This window comes from Taudactylus pleione, unplaced genomic scaffold (genome assembly GCF_031769625.1).
Source record: "Taudactylus pleione unplaced genomic scaffold, aTauple2 ptg000148l, whole genome shotgun sequence".
NCBI lineage: Eukaryota > Metazoa > Chordata > Amphibia > Anura > Myobatrachidae > Taudactylus > Taudactylus pleione.
This window is the reverse complement of record NW_028284550.1, coordinates 3,338,250-3,344,831: the sequence shown is the minus strand read 5'-3', so window position 1 is coordinate 3,344,831 and position 6,582 is coordinate 3,338,250.

The window sequence follows — 6,582 nt, the reverse complement described above, 5'->3', positions numbered from 1 at the left end:
CACAAAAACAAACACACACACAAAAACACAACAAACACACACACTAAAACAAACACACACAAAAACACACACAAGCACACACACACACACACAAAAACACACACACAAAAACACACACAAAACACACACAAAAACAAACACACACTCACAAAAACACACAAAAACAAACACACAAAAACAAACACACACAGAAAAACACACAGAAAAACAAACACACACACAAAAACAAACACACAAAAACAAACACACACAAAAACAAATACACAAAACACACACACAAAAACAAACACATGCACAAAAACAAACACAAAAACAAACACACACAAAAACACACACACAAAACACACAAAAACAAATACACACAAAAACAAACACACAAAAGCATACAGAAAAACAAACACACACACAAAAACAAACACACACTCAAAAACACACAGAAAAGCACAGAAAAACTAACACACACACACAAAAACACACAAACACACACAACAACAAACACACTCACAAAAACACACAAAAACAAACACACAAAAACACACAGAAAAACAAATACACACAAAACACACACACACAAAAACAAACACACAAAAACAAACACACACACAAACACAAACTCAAACACACACTCAAAAACACACACAAACACAGACTCAAAAACACACACACACACACACAAAAACACACGCAAAAACACACACACAAAAACAAACACACAAAAACAAACACACACACAAAAACACAACAAACACACACACGAAAACAAACACACACAAAAACACACACACAAAAACACACACAAAACACACACAAAAACAAACACACACTCACAAAAACACACAAAAACAAACACACAAAAACAAACACACACACAAAAACACACAGAAAAACAAACACACACACAAAAACAAACACACAAAAACAAACAAACACACGAAAACACACAGAAAAACAAATAGACACACAAAACACAGACAAAAACAAACTCAAACTCAAACTCAAACACACACTCAAAACCACACAGAAAAACACACAAAAACAAACACACATACAAAAACACACACAAAAACACCCACACAAAAACACACATGCAAAAACACACACACACACACACACAAAAACACACACAAAAACACACACACAAAAAAAAACAAACACACAAAAACACAAAAACAAACACACACACAAAAACACACAGAAAAACAAATAGACACACAAAACACACACAAAAAAACACACACAAACTCAAACACACACTCAAAAACACACAGAAAAACACACAAAAACAAACACACAAACACACACACAAAAACAAACACAAACAAACACACAAAAACAAGCACTCACAAAAACACACCAAAAAAACACACACAAACACACAAAAATACACACAAAAACAAACACACACACAAAAACAAACACAGACAAAACACACAAAAACACACACAAAAACATGCACAAAAACACACATACACACACAAAAACACACTCAAAAACAAACACAAAGACAAAAACAAATACACAAAAACCAACTCACACAAAAACACACACAAAAACAAACACACAAAAAAACACACACACAAAAACAAACACACACACAAACACAAAAACAAACACACACACAAAAACACACACAAAAACAAAAACACACACAAAAACACACACAAAAAGAAACACACAAAAACACACGCAAAAACACACACACACAAAAACACACACAAAACCACACACACACAAAAACACACACAAAACCACACACAAAAACACACACACACAAAAACAAACACACACAAAAACAAACACACTCACAAAAATAAACACATACACTAAAACAAACACACAAAAACACACACAAAAACAAACACACACACAAAAACAAACACAAAAACACACAAAAACAAACACAAAAACACACACAAAAACAAACACACACACAAGCACCTCACAAACAAAATCAAACAAACACCACACAAACTACACACACAGAAAAACACAGACAAAAACACACACAAAAACACAAACAAAAACACACACACAAAAAAAACACATGCAAAAACACACAAACAAAAACAAACGCACACAAAAACACATGCAAAAACACACACACAAATACACACACAAAAACACACACAAAAACACACACACACACAAACACAAAAGCACACACACAAAAACACACAAACACACAAAAACACACACAAAAACAAACACACACAAAAACACAAAAAAACAAACACACACAAAAACACACACCAAAAAAACTCACAAACACACAAAAATACATACAAAAACAAACACACACACAAAAACAAACACACACACAAAAAAACACACACCAAAACAAACACACACAAAAACACACACAAAAACAAACACACACAAAAACAAACACACACACAAAAACACACACAAAAACAAACACACACACAATCAAAAACACACAAAAACACACACAAAAACAAACACACACACAAACAATAACACACAAAAACACACACAAAAACAAACACACACAAACACACAAAAACAAACACACACAAAAACACACAAACACACAAAAACACACACAAAAACAAACACACACAAAAACACACAAAAACACACACAAACAAACACACACAAAAACAAACACACACAAAAACACACACCAAAACAAACACACACACAAACACACAAAAATACACACAAAAACAAACACACACACAAAAACAAACACACACAAAACACACACCAAAACAAACACACACAAAAACACACAAAAATGCACACAAAAACATGCAAAAAAACACACACACACAAAAATAAACACACACAAAAACACAGAAAAACAAACACACAAACACAAAAACAAACACATACACAAAAACATACACAAAAACAAAAACACACACAAAAAGAAACACACAAAAACACATGCAAAAACACACACACACACAAAAACACACACAATACCACACACAAAAACACACACACACACAAAATCAAACAAAAACAAACACACACAAAAACAAACACACACACAAAAAAAAACACAAACGAAAACAAACACACTCACAAAAATAAACACATACACAAAAACAAACACACACAAAAACACACACAAAAACATACATAAAAACAAACACACACACAAAAACAAACACACACAAAAACAAACACACACAAAAACACACACACACAAAAACAAACACACACAAAAACACACAAAAACAAACACACACAAAAACACACAAACACACAAAAACACACACAAAAACAAACACACACAAAAACACACAAAAACAAACACACACAAAAACACACACCCAAAAACTCACAAAAACACACACAAACAAACACACACAAAAACAAACACACACAAAAACACACACCAAAACAAACACACACACAAACACACAAAAATACACACAAAAACAAACACACACACAAAAACAAACACACACAAAACACACACCAAAACAAACACACACAAAAACACACAAAAATGCACACAAAAACATGCAAAAAAACACACACACACAAAAATAAACACACACAAAAACACAGAAAAACAAACACACAAACACAAAAACAAACACATACACAAAAACATACACAAAAACAAAAACACACACAAAAAGAAACACACAAAAACACATGCAAAAACACACACACACACAAAAACACACACAATACCACACACAAAAACACACACACACAAAATCAAACAAAAACAAACACACACAAAAACAAACACACACACAAAAAAAACACAAACGAAAACAAACACACTCACAAAAATAAACACATACACAAAAACAAACACACACAAAAACACACACAAAAACACAAATAAAAACAAACACACACACAAAAACAAACACACACACAAGCACCTCACAATCAAAATCAAACAAACACCTCACAAACTACACACACACAAAAACACACACAAAAACACACAAAAACAAACACACAGACAAAAACACACGCAAAAACACAAACAAAAACACACACACATAAAAACACATGCAAAAACACACACACAAAAACACACACAAAAACACACACACACAAACACACACACACACAAACACACACTCAAAAACAAACACACAAAAACAAACAAACACACGAAAACACACAGAAAAACAAATAGACACACAAAACACACACAAAAACAAACTCAAACACACACTCAAAACCACACAGAAAAACACACAAAAACAAACACACATACAAAAACACACAGAAAAACGCCCACACAAAAACACACATGCAAAAACACACACACACACACAAAAACACACACAAAAACACACACACAAAAACAAACAAACACACAAAAACACAAAAACAAACACACACACAAAAACACACAGAAAAACATATAGACACACAAAACACACACAAAAAAAAAACACACACAAAAACAAACACACACTCAAAAACACACAGAAAAACACACAAAAACAAACACACATACAAATACACCCACACAAAAACACACACTCAAAACCACACAGAAAAACACACAAAAACAAACACACATACAAAAACACACACAAAAACACCCACACAAAAACACACATGCAAAAACACACACACACACACACACAAAAACACACACAAAAACAAACAAACAAAAACACAAAAACAAACACACACACAAAAACACTCAGAAAAACAAATAGACACACAAAACACACACAAAAACAAACACACAAAAAAACATGAAAACAAACACAAAAACAAACACACACAAAAACACACACAAAAAACACACACACAAAACACACAAAAACAAACACACAAAAACACACAAACACACACAAAAACACACACAAAACAACACACTCAAAAACAAATACAAAAACAAAAACACACACAAAAACACACACACAAAAACACACACAAACACACAAAAACACACAAACACACACACAAAAACAAACTCACACTCACAAAAACACACAAAAACAAACACACAGAAAAAAAACACACACACAAAAACACACAGAAAAACAAACACACACACAAAAACAAACACACAAAAACAAACACAAAACACACACAAAAACAAACACACTGACAAAAACACACAAAAACAAACACAAAAAAACAAACACACACTCAAAAACAAACAGAAAAACAAACACACACACAAAAACACACACACAAAAACACACACACAAAAACAAACACATACACAAAAACAAACACACAAAAACAAACACAAAAGCAAACACACACAAAAACAAACACACACAAAAACACACACACAAAACACACAAAAACAAATACACAGAAAAACAAACACACACACAAAAACACACAGAAAAACAAACACACACAAAACACACACACAAAAACAAACACACACAAAACACACACACAAAAACAAACATACACAAAAACAAACACAAAAAACAGACAGAAAAACAAACACACACACAAAAACACACACACAAACAAACACACACTCACAAAAACACACAAAAACAAACACACAGAAAAAAAAACACAAAAAAAACCACACGCAAAAACACACACACACACACACACACAAAAACACACGCAAAAACACACACAAAAACAAATACAAGACACACACAAAAACAAACACACTCACAAAAACACACAAAAACAAACACACAAAAGCAAACACACACAGAAAAACACACAGAAAAACAAACACACACACAAAAACAAACACACAAAAACAAACACACACAAAAACAAATACACAAAAACACACACACAAAAACAAACACATGCACAAAAACAAACACAAAAACAAACACACACAAAAACACACACACAAAACACACAAAAACAAATACACACAAAAACAAACACACAAAAACAAACACACACAAAAGCATACAGAAAAACAAACACACACACAAAAACAAACACACACTCAAAAACACACAGAAAAGCACAGATTAACTAACACACACACACAAAAACACACAAACACAAACACACAAAAACACACAGAAAAACAAATACACACAAAACACACACACACACACAAAAACAAACACACAAAAACAAACACACACACAAACACAAACTCAAACACACACTCAAAAACACACACAAACACAGACTCAAAAACACACACACACACAAAAACACACGCAAAAACACACACACACAAACAAACACACAAAAACAAACACACACACAAAAACACAACAAACACACACACGAAAACAAACACACACAAAAACACACACAAGCACACACACACACACACACAAAAACACACACACAAAAACACACACAAAACACACACAAAAACAAACACACACTCACAAAAACACACAAAAACAAACACACAAAAACAAACACACACACAAAAACACACAGAAAAACAAACACACACACACAAACAAACACACAAAAACAAACACGAAAACACACAGAAAAACAAATAGACACACAAAACACACACAAAAACAAACTCAAACTCAAACTCACACAGAAAAACACACAAAAACAAACACACATACAAAAACACACACAAAAACACCCACACAAAAACACACATGCAAAAACACACACACACACACACACAAAAACACACACAAAACACAC